The following is a 12746-nucleotide window of genomic DNA, read 5'->3' as shown; positions in this document are numbered from 1 at the left end:
AGTAATTAAAAATGAGATTTTACCAAATCATGCATACAATTTTGGTTCCTTTTATTATCAAAAGTAAAGCTTTGCGGGAATGCTGGCCAGAATTAGGAGAATAATGGATTTTTCTTCTATTTAACTAGTCTAACTAGTTTGTTATCTAATATCTTGATTTCATTATTACAATCCTCCAGCTGACCAGGCAAATATTTTTGGAACTAATGGTAAAGAATGCTGGAATTTCAGCATCAGAATTCTGACAAACAAAATTATTCTGCTCTTCATGACCATATTTTCTCTTAACACTAAGTTTTTGAGAACCTTGCCTTCAAGTTAGTGTTCTGCTTGCCTTAAACCTATCATCACAGCACCCATTTTGTCCCCAGAACTGGGCATATGATCCGAATCAGGCCAAAGAGATTTTAGTCCAGCTATTAGTCAGTAGAAGAGCAAAAAGCTTTTTCTTTCCTAGTGGATAAAAAGGAAAACTTTGCTTCAGGTGCTGCTGGGCATTGTTTTATGGCCACAAAGAAAGATCATGCTGGAGGACAGAGTAAACAATGATAAGTTGGGTGAAGAAATAGGGAAGAAAACACCAGGTCTTTATTTGAGTTTCAGGATCAAGTTTGTCTTGAAGCAGGATTAGTTATACAACCATTTGCTTTATAGAGTCAATAAGTCATGTTTATTATTTAAGTCAAATTGAGAAGTTCTTCTGTGATTTGCAACTTAACATATTCTAATAGATTCAGGATTCATATAACAATTATTTATTAATAATTTTTAAGGAAGAAGAAATTATAAAACAATTAAAGACATAACACTGAACAATATGTCAGGGAACCTGGGTTTTAGTTTCTGATTTCCAAATAACAAACTGTTAGATTTTTCTAGGATTTCTGTTTTTTAAGCAAAAACATAGAACTGAAATTCAGTCCTGTACTCAAATGACATAACCTATATAAAAAGTTTTCATTATATCAAAGGGTAATCAAAATTTAATTTAATGTGATATTGATGAACACAAATGTTTTAAGAGTACCCTAGACCATCTGGATTGGTCTGACCACTTAATCATACTTGGTATGTATGCAGTGAGGCCAAATTTAGGCCAAGTCTCCATTGACAAGATAAAGCAGAAAATCAGGTCAGTTCCTCAGATAATTCAGATAGCAAATTCACCTGCTTAGGAAATACCTAATTTCCTTCACTTTACGGGTTAGTTACCTCAAATGGGTGCTTTGCTTTATGAGTAAGAATATCTTCTTGCCATGCTCTGTTCAAAGAGAAGGGGGAGGCACAGTCCTTTCTCTTCACCTGACCTTCACTCTCTCTAGGTTTCCAGAATTATGAGGGCCTACCGATAATCTCACATCACCTTCATATATGAACGGAAGTTGAAATAAAATATGAAAACCAACTAAAAGACCATCTAGTATTGAATCTCAGAAAGTTTTAAAATTTTGCCTGAACATAGTGACATGAAATTCATCAATAGTGGTTATTAAATTCTCTAGTTCAGCCTCCAAACCCTTAGATTCCTATTCAGTAGGCATGAGACAGAACACATAAAAGTGCAATTTTAATAAGCTTCCCAAACGACTTTTAGGCACACGAAAGTTTGAGTAACATTAACACAAATTAGGTTTTGTGCTTTTTCATCCCTTTCTATATAATTCTTTGGTTTTTATATCTGATTATTAAGCTGATTATACTACAGACTTTTTGGGGGGGAAAGGAAATCAAAAATAGTCTTAGGAGATAGTTGAAGTAGTTTCTACTGTCATGACTATGGAAAAAAAATAAACCCTTTGAAGGTATAAGCGAAACATGTTTTCTATAGGAGATCTAGCATAACATATTTATGCAAGTCATGTTAAGCAATTGAGCATATATAGTGATAATATGCCCTTTGCTATTTGAAAGCAACAAACACAATCACATTAATTCGATTTTTAAAATAGCAGAGCTCTGTTACTTTGCCTGTGAGGTTACTCATCTAAAAATTTTTGTGGGAATTTTTAACACAGACATATTGTATATGCATGGCACCGGGTTATTTTGGCACAGTTAAATCAGATTTAAGACCCACTGAGACATCCTGTAAGTCTAGATAAAACAGCTCTCAATATCCGCAACTGTCAATGACAAAGCTCCAAATGCTCAGTCTGCAGAGCAGCGGTAACTTATATAACAGTCTACCTATAACTAGTATCTTGGCAAAACTCTACAGATACCAAAGAATGTAACCAAACACTGTAAACTAGCGGTATAGAGGTAAGAGAGAAACATGAAACAAAACAGGGATATAATCACCTAAATCAAAATGTCTAGCTTTCACATATATCATTCTAAGAGAAAGAAGAAAGAGGGAAGGAAGAACAAATCCCAGATTGTAAGTAATATTATTGTTTTTAAATATATAGGCAAACATATGAAAGTAATTTAATTGTATCCACAGGAACAAACTCTTATTTGAGCTTAAACATATCCTAAAATATGTATTTAACCAGTTTTAGCATCTGATTCAAAACTTTTGAAGCTCATCAAAATTTTCAAGCACTGTATAAAAACCTGATCTCTAGATGAGTGAAAATTTGTAATAAAGAGTGATGGCTTCGTCCTATTTCCTCAGTGCTGACCATTTCCAGTCATTTTTCCTTCAAGTCTGGTTCCAGCTCCTGAGATAGCTGTCTTGACTGCCACGCTTGGATAGGGAAGTGAGGAGAGAGGAAAAGGACAGGACCTAACTACAAACCAATAAAGGTTTCACTGTGGAGTAAAGTTAGTTGATTCAGCAAGCACACCCAATATGAGCACTTACTTCATGTCAGAACTTATAGTAAGAGGACAATAGAATGAGATATTATCTCTGTAATCAAGAAATTACAATCTGGGAATGAAATTCTCCTTCCCGTGATGCACTTAAGGATGACTTGACTCCAATCCTCTGTATTCTGAGGTTTGGAGGACTATTTTCTTTTGATAATTTTATGTCTCCCAAGCTTTTGTTTTTCTCATTTTCAGAACTACCTTCCTCTTACATTTTATTTACAAAACAAAATTTTTTGAAGGGAAGTCATCTGTCAGTGTTTGTAATACTTAACCTTCCTTTATAGTTTGACTTGTGCCCCTATGATTTCATTGAAATGTCTTCAGTTACCCCATCAATGGTAATTTTTTTAGTTTTTATTTGAATAAACCTCTGTCATGCACTTTATACCACTGTTTGATTTAGTTAATATTTATTGAATATCCCTGAAGGTCCACACATTGCTTCCAATGCCAGGGATTCAGCAGTGAACAAGTCAGTCAGATGCCTTGCTCCAATGGAGTTGACATTTTAAGTGAACACTTAGTTTGGTTATTCATCAAACTTCTTTGCTTCAGTGAAACCATACTGTTGGTCCTTCTTCTACCTTTCTGACATTTCCCACTCAGTTTCCTCTATAGTATCTTTTAAAATTCTTTTTAGGCCTTAAACGTTAATGTTCTTTATAAGGTTTTGCCATCAAACTATTTTTATTCTTTCTCTCCATTCTCTCCTGATATGTCATTCATGTTACTACCATTTATTGGTTCTGAGTAAATTTCTATATCCAGTACTGAAATTTCCTTGAGCTTCAGACTTTCCTATCTCAGTTGGAAAGTTCTATCTACATCCCTTGAAGAACTCCCAAATTAATATATCAAAAGCTTAACTCATCATATTCCTCTGCCTCCAACCAACACCTTCTCCTGTATTCTCTTCTGTTTCTGATGATGTCATTAACCATCCCAACCTATGCTAACAATCTTAGACACGCCTTCAACTCTTTTCTTTCCCTTGGCTGTCTTCATCCTCTACATACAATTAATCAACAAAAGGAGCTAATTTGCATCTTTAGTAATACTTTAATATTCTCCACTTCTGCCTTCATCATTTCCCTCACAGCCTGAGTAATTTGGACATTTCTAGCCTAGACTATGGCATCATTTTCCTAAAGGAGTGATTAACCCCAAATCATCTCCCACACAGCATCCAGATTAATTTCTCTGCTTAAAACTCTTGAATTCTACTCATCAAAAATTCAAGCAAACAATCTTGACACATGGTAGGTATGTAGCAGATCGTCACTGAACTGGATTGCTCTAGAACATGGTAAATTATTTCCCCATAACCTATATATTTTTGTTAAATAGAGCATGTACACATAGAGAATAAAACAATACAATGCCAAAAGGTGGTGAATGATTACTAAATAACCATTTTATTTCTACATAAAAATGTTGAGGATCAAGTTCTAGGAGAAATAAAGAGCCATATAACATAGCTTCTTCAGTCAGAGTCCCAAAGCCTTAGGACATAATTTATTCATTGGAGAAGCTAGTTGGCTAGCTTCATGATGTTTTGCTAACAGACCTGACATAGATATAACTTGTAAAAAAAGTTGAGATTTCCCTAAGCTTATCTTAAAGAGGCACATTTTATCAATTAAGAAAATTTGAAATCTCTTCTGTACATAAAATTTTCTCAAATAAATTATTCATTTATTAATATTCTAGAACATAAATGGTGATTTAAAAATATTACTAGTATGTGGGTTGTCCAGCTACTTAATACCACAAGACTATTCTCTCTAAATAAACATTAGGAGTAACAAAATCATAGAATTCATTAAATAATTTAAGTCAAAGTCATTTAGAGTTTCTCTTTTCTGAGCTACTCAGCTGAGCCCCATTCTTTTATACAAAGAGTGATTAAGTGTTTATAGAATATCCCAACATCTAACTCTAGGTTTATGTTACCATTATTCTTTAACTCAAAGTAATACTTCCTTCTTTTAGTGGTAATTTTTGTATAAGTAGGTTGAGTATCTTTTTTATGTGGCACTTACGTGGTAAAATTGTATTGGCATATTTTCATTTTGATGATGCTGTCAATAATTGATGTATATATTTTGAAAATATAAGTGATATGTCATCAGAAAAGCCAATAATGCCATCTAGTGCATTAGTCAGCAAAACTATCAGAGCTAAAGGTTGCCATGTTAATTTCCGGAGGTCATTCAACAAGCCGTGCTTCTTTCATTCAGCATGTTTACATCTTCAGAAGCAATAATGTGGCCTACACTTTACATGAGGCCAGCACATTTCTAAGATGAGGCATAATAGGATTGTCTATTTAATGAGGCATCTTGGATAACATCCCTTTTGGTATATGCATAACATGCATAGTTCTGGATATTTAAGATTCTTTTCCCAGATCACATTAACGCATGTTAATGAAAATCTTTTCTGAGGACTCCTATGATTTGTCCTGTTGTTTTGAACACATGTACATATGTGTATATATGTAATAAGCATACATACATACATACGTGTATATGTGTACATATATTTCAAGAAACGAGTTTTTAGTATAAAGAAAAATATATCCAATAGTCTCTGGGATATATTTACAACACCTGAATTCAGCTCCACAATTTTTTTTGTTATATAATTTCTCTGAAGGAAAAAAATAGCAAATACATTGTTATTAGAAAATTTATTGTAGGTATGACTGTCTTCTAGTAGCTTGATATTCAAAAGATAGTTTAATGGCTAACGTACAGATTTCATATTTATTGCTTTTTGCAAAGTTCAAACAACTCAGTTTCAATCTCTACAGCCCTGCTGGAATTAAGAGAGTATGTCAAATTTATTTTACTTTAAGTCTAAAAACATAGTATTAATTTAATATGTCTTTCTTGGTAATAGCAACACCTCTTACTTGCTGGTCTAACACAAGGTCTTGAGACATTTTTATGATAATGATTTTCTTTTCAATTTAATCCGAAGTCACAGCCCTGGAAGAAGAGTGGCCTTAGTGCTTTAGGATCTACCCCAAACCGCAGAAGGGGTTAACACTAGAGCCAATATAGGACTCAGGTACTCTTATTTACACTGAGCATTCATTACCAAAGTCTTTGGTGTTTGTTAGTACTCTTCAGTTCTAAGCACTGTCATTTTCTTAAGTTCCCTTCAGAAAAGGCTGGGAACTATAGTGTGAAAAGGCTGCATCTGTTCAATAGTGCTGGCACCTTCTCTCGTCAGGTTCATGTGAATATTTATCTGTGACTAATAGAGACCTCTTTTCTAGACTCCAATTTGACACATCGCAGTTTGAAAAGGCAGTGATATTGACATCCCAGTTACCACCTCTGGAATTGCTTCTCAAGAGGGAAATAAAAGTGTCTGCTGCTCTGTTAGACACACCTGTGTGAAAAAAGCCATCAAAATAAGCAAAGGCCTTTATTTGCTACTTCTTTCAGACTTATGTAATATTTCAATCTTATTTCTCACTATTACCCTGATAAAGCAAAATAGAAGCACTCTCACTCAAATGCGTCATGTGCTTCAGTGTTTCCAAACCTTGCTCAAGGTTTCCTCTGTCTGGGATGCTCTTGTCAATATGTTACTGTTTCTTCGAGGCCCAAATCAAATGTCACTCTATCCACGATGCCTTTTTTGAGCTCTGCCCCGCCACAGAATATGCTATTTTTGTCTTCTGGACCTCCACAGAACTTTATCTTATGTTATGGAACTGACTTTTAAACTTTGTGCAACCCATTGCTCTTGTCTTAATGTAGATATCTAGAAATGTTTTATTTTTTTCCTATCCCCTTTGCATTATAGTTACTATTATTCAAATATTATCAACTCTTTGAAACTGTAAGTTATATCATCCTCACAACTGATAACTTTTATTTAACTTTTCCTGGGAGTAGTACATCGTACTAAGCACTTCTTATTATCTCATTTTATCCTTATAGCAGATTTGTTAGTGGTTTTATTATTCTTTTTCTTAAAAAGGAAGAAATCAAAATGCAAAACATTTGAGTTTCTTTCCTCCAAATGCTCAATAATCCAATGGCACAGTAACAATCCAGAACACAGTCTCTGAACTACTATGCCATGTGTCTCTATCTTGAAAAGAATAGAAATTAAAGTTCCTACAGTATTTGATTCATTCCACAGAAACAAGTTTTTTAAAAAAGCTAAATACCATATGATTTCACTGAAATGCAGAATCTAAGGAATATAAAGAACAAATGAATCGAAAACAGACCCACAAATGTAGAGGACAATCTGGTGACAACCAGAGGGGAGGAGGGTGGGTAGACTGGGAGAAAGCGATGAAAGTTTAAAGAAATACAAATTAGTAGTTGATAGAGGGTCATGGGAACGGGGAGCACGGCACAGGGAATGCAGACCGCAGCAAGGTGATGGCTATGTGTAGAGCCAGAGGGAAGACAGAGTGATCAGAGAGATAATTTTATAAACTAAATAAATATCTAACCAATGTATTGTATACTTGAAACTAATTTAATGTTTTTTTAAGTGGAAGAAAAATAAACAAACACTTCAAAAAAATCATTCCTATTTATTTAAGTAAATTTTCAGGACCTTGTCATGTGATCAGCAGAAAACTTTTCCCTGTAGCTAATATAAAGCAGGTTTTCAACTGTGTTATGATCATCAGGCACTAGTTAAATTGCAGATTCCTGGGCAGCTTCCTACACTTACAAAATCAATTGTCCATGGGAATGTGGATTTACAAGCTCCCCAGATGAAGCTTATACACTTTACATTTTGTGAAGCTCTGTCTAAAACAAAATTCAGGGTGTTTTCTTCCTTATCTATTATAATGGGAGTTGACCTTTATCTGATTATAGGCCAGCATTTATGCTTTTACTCTTTCTGTTTTCAGTCTATTAAGTTGCTGCTCTGATACAGAAGGTTGCACCTTACAGGTTATATCATTCAGTTATACAGGGATTACAATGTTATTTATCATTGCAAGCAGGCTGGCCCCGGATTCTGTGTTCAGAGTTATACATTGGTAGGTCTAGCTAAAGCAGAAGCTTAGAGGCCACCACAGCTGCCATGCTTATTGCCTCTCCTGTAATCTTTTTTTTTTTATCAAGTTTATTGGGGTAACATTGGTTAATACAATTATATAATTTTCAAGGGTACATTATAATTTGGTATCTATATATTTTATTGTGTGTTTACCACCCAAAGTCCAATTTCCTTCAGCTATCATATATTTGATCCCCTTTACCCACTTCACCCTCCCCCAGCTCCCTTATATTTGACCCCCTTTACTCTGTCTATCTCTTCCCTCCTCCCCCACTCCCTATCCTCTGGAAAACACTAGTCCATTGTCCATGTCCCTGAGTCTCTGTTTGTCCTGTTCATTTGTTGCTTTTAGGTGTATATCTCACGTATAAGTGACATCATGTGACTTAGCATGATTATCTCGAGGTCCATCTATATTGTCACAAATGGCAGTATTTCATATCTTCCCTATGGCTGAGTAATATTCCATTGTATATATGTACCATAGCTTCTTTAGCCAATCATCTATCATAGGACACTTCAGTTGCTTCCATGTCCTGGCCAATGTGAATAGTGCTGCTATGAACATCGGTGTGCAAATATCTTTTTGGATATGGGTTTTCAAGTCTTTGGGTTAAATACCCAGTAGAGGGATTGCTAGATCACATGGTAGATCAATTCTTAGTTTTTTGAGGAACCTCCGTACTGTTTTCCATAGTGGCTGTACCAATTCACAGTCCCACCAGCAGTATATGAGGATTCCTATTTCTCCGCATCCTCTCCAACATTTGTTATTACTTGTCTTGTTGATTATAGCTATTCTAACAGGTCTGAGATAATATCTCATTGTGGTTTTGATTTGCATTTCCCTAATAGCTAGCAACGTTGAGCATCTTTTCATATACTTTTTGGCCATTTGTATGTCTTCTAGGGAGAAGTGTCTGTTGAGGTCCCCTCCTGTAACCTTAGGAGAGAGAATAGGCTTGAAGAAAACAACAGAAGCTTCAAATATTTACCTTCTGACCATTTCTGTTGAGAGAAGATAATTCCACTATTTTTTCTCCAATTACTTGTTTTTGTTAACCTACAACTTCTTAATCAAGAGCCCCACCCCCACCCTTTTACTTTTCATTCATTCAACAAACAACAAGCACTAATATATGCAAGGCACTGAAATAAGAATGAAGAATTGAAGCGAATAAAGTATAATGTCTGCCTGGGAAGAGATGTAGCAGCCAAGCATAAGAACAATTATTTTATGCCGTGTTAGAAGACAAGAGAAGGAAACCTACATGGTAGGTGAAGTCAAAAAGGTCTTGTAAAAGAAGAGCACTCCAAGTAGCAGAAAAAGCACATGCAAAGAATGGGATAGTGTGCTTAGTTTACGGAAACTGCAAGTAGAGGTTAGGGCCAACCCTTCCTGAAGCAATTTAAAACATATTCTCCTTTTTATTTCCAATTAAAATAGAAAACTCTTTTTAACTCTCTTGCATAATAGCTCTTCTTATAAGTCCTTTTAGATTTCTCTTTTTTTCTTATTTTCAATGTCTCTTTTGCAAATTTCTACCTTTCTCTCAAACTAGTTAGCTCAAGACTAGATATATTTTATAATGTGTTTTATAAAGTTAACAAGATATGAGGACATCTTGCACACGTTATTCTCTTACCTTATAAATTAATTGTTCTGCACTCTATTGCTGAATATTGTAACTATTCATTCAAAGCAGAAATCAAGAAAGGTGAAGCCTGTTGGAAAGTAAAAAAAAAAAAAAAGATCATTCAGGGTTATATCAAGACACTGACAGATTTAGATAATTTCTAAGACCATTGCTAATTCTCTAGTTCTGTGATTCTCAACTCTATTTTAGGATCTATTTAGGATCAAAGACAATATAATCAGTTCCGTTAATCTGTGAGAACCAAAAACATGGAGAGTGTAGATAACAAAATCCCCAGATAATCTTAAAATCAATTTTAATCTACTTCTTACTCAACCTTTACCAAAACCTTCGAGAAGAAAAATTGACAAATTTTGTTGCATCTTTTTTCTCCTTTTACTACTATAAGATAGATATATTAATGTAAAGTGAAATGCCAAGAAAATGATGATAGAGATGTTAGCTGCAGCAAAAGAAATAGGTGCTCTACCTACTGGGCCCTGATAATAAATAATCAATTGTAAATTCCTTTCATGCACATTATTAGAGGACCTATTATATGTTAAGACAGTGATTCATGATATTGATGTGCATCAAAATTACCCAGAGAGCTAGTGAAAAATGTAAATGACCAATCCCCAGGAGGTCCCACATAGTAAATTTTGGGGAGGAGCTTGGACATCTATGAATTTAACAGGTTCTGCAGGTAATTATGTTGTAAGTAAAAATTTAACCGCCACTCTTTTAGGCTACCATAATGATCAGTAATAGCAGATTTCATAAATTTTAGCTAATTAACATATGTACAGGATTTAAAACAGAATTTTAATAATCTAATTTTATAGACTCCATTACCAGACTAAACTAATGAATTGCTTAAGTTTTGTTTGTTTAATCAATTTTTATTTAATTATTTATTTCCATAATGATACTTAACTTCCTCATTTTGTTCTATAGAGATCTATTATGACTTTGGAAAACTGTATAATGTAGAAAACTAGTTCTTATTTTTTCTTTCTCTCTAGGTCTATAGTCTATTTTTTCTAAATACGTCTGCCTTCATTCAAGAAGCCAAAGGGAATAGGTACAGGCTTTTCAGATGTTTCCTGTGCTATAAAAAGAAAACATAGTGTTATGCCTTTCTTGGGGATCATAATGGATTTTCAAATGGCGCCCAGACATTGATCAGCTGTCTCAAAGATTTCAGCAGGGTCAGAAACCTGAGTGAAAAGAATCATCAGTATTGATAAGTCCCTTATGTTCAGCAAGAGAATGATTGTGGTTTTCAGTTTGTATATTCCCATGATGTGTATTGAACATCTGAGCACTTAAGTGAATCAAATTATACACGCTCAACATGCTTGCCACCAGGCATTGTAATCCTTTACGGTGAAAAGATTAAAACAAAATCTCAGAGCAACCTAAATAAACAACTGCCAATTTTCTTAAGAATGGCAAAAGTGCTTCTCATGGTGATACACTTGAGTCTGGTTTTCAATAACCAGTCTATCTTTTCGGGGATATTAATGACATGTTTTTACTAATATGAAAGTCTAGAATTGAGAATAAAAATAATTTATTTTAAAAAAGAAACATGGTAACAGATGAAAGAAGAATATGTTGAATAGGACTGCATGACTTTTGCCTTTCATGTTTATCAATATTGACAAAACAGCTCCCCAGAATTTGGTTTGGATTGCATTGAATCTGTAGGTCAAGTTGGTAAAAACTGACATCTTAACTCATCTTCAAACCATGAACACAAAATATCTATCCATTTGTTTACATTATCCTTAATTACTTTGAGCAGTTTTGCAGTTTTCCACATACAGAATCTTTATATAAATAGTATTAGATTTATGCCTAAGTGTTTAGTTTTTTGATACTGTTGCAAATGGTACTTTAAAAGGTTTTAATTTCAGTTCTTAATTGATGGTAACTAGGAAAGCAACTTTTTGTATATAGACTTTGTATCCTGCTACCTACCGTAATCGCTTATTAGCTCTAGTAGGTTATTTTGAAGATTTTGACTTTTTCTACATCAACAAACATCATATCTGCAAATAAAAACAGTTTTATTTCCTTCTGTCCATTCTACATACCTTTTGTTTCTTTTTCTTGTCTTGTCGCAATGAGGACTTCCAGTTTAATGTCAAATAAAAGTGGTGAGAGAGGACATCTATGTCCATGTACTTTTAATATTATGTGTGACTGTTTCAATTTTGATATATAATTTTGTTATAATTGCTATGTATATCATATTCTATTAACAATAACTAAACAAAATTTTATTTTACTATTTCATTTGGGTTTTAGAAAAATTCTGTTTTGTTCTAGTAATTACCTTTATATTAATACCTGTTACAGTGCTCTTAATTTTGTTTATTCTTAAAAAAAAAATCTTTTACTATCTAGTCTGTCAATTTTAAATGGTACTCATTAACACTTACATATACAACAGTCAGTTACATTTTTCAAATTTTGCATTTCTTCCTCCCTTTTCTCATTTTTAATGGAAATCTTTCTACATAGAGCATTAATGTTTAAACACTATTTTCTCATCCATTACCCTACTCTTGTGTTAGTCTTTGATTTACAATGAAATATATTAAATAATCATCAGCAATTCATTTACCAAGATTTCCTAGGTATGTCTTGGTGACACAAACTCATCTTGTAGTAGATTCCACATGAATGACACACCAATATAGTCCCTGGGTACAGATGGAACTGTTTTTTATATTAAAAAACTTTAGTTAACTTTTCTTTCATTGAATGTTTTAAAAATGCGGCTCCACTGTTGCTTTGTGATGTATGTTGCTCTTTGAGAGGCTGATACTAGACTAATATTCTTCTCATTATAGGTAATTTGATTATTTTGTTTAGAGGATCTAGTGACCTTTTTTTCATAAAATAGAATCATTTTACTGACATATTTCTGAGTCATTTGTTTTTGAATCACTTTATCAGGTGCAAAGTAGGCCTTCCCAAATGTAAATTTAAGTTATTTCCAGATAGTTTTCTTGGCTTATAGGTCTAAATATTTATTTCTGTTTCTTTTCTTTTTCTTTTCCAGTACCATTATATAAAGAAAAGAATTTTTGCTTGCCTGTCTTGTGTTTCATACACTTTCTCCTTAAAGTTTTCATTCTTTTTGTTGTTGTTGTTGTTTTAAATCTCAAGTGTACTCTCTTGGTTAATTTCTTGTGTTTTCTCAAAGTCCCTTATTAAATTTTTATT

Source organism: Pteropus vampyrus, unplaced genomic scaffold (assembly GCF_000151845.1).
Source record: "Pteropus vampyrus isolate Shadow unplaced genomic scaffold, Pvam_2.0 Scaffold2, whole genome shotgun sequence".
Lineage (NCBI taxonomy): Eukaryota > Metazoa > Chordata > Mammalia > Chiroptera > Pteropodidae > Pteropus > Pteropus vampyrus.
The sequence above is the reverse complement of the archived record's forward strand: the minus strand, read 5'-3'. Positions refer to the sequence as shown.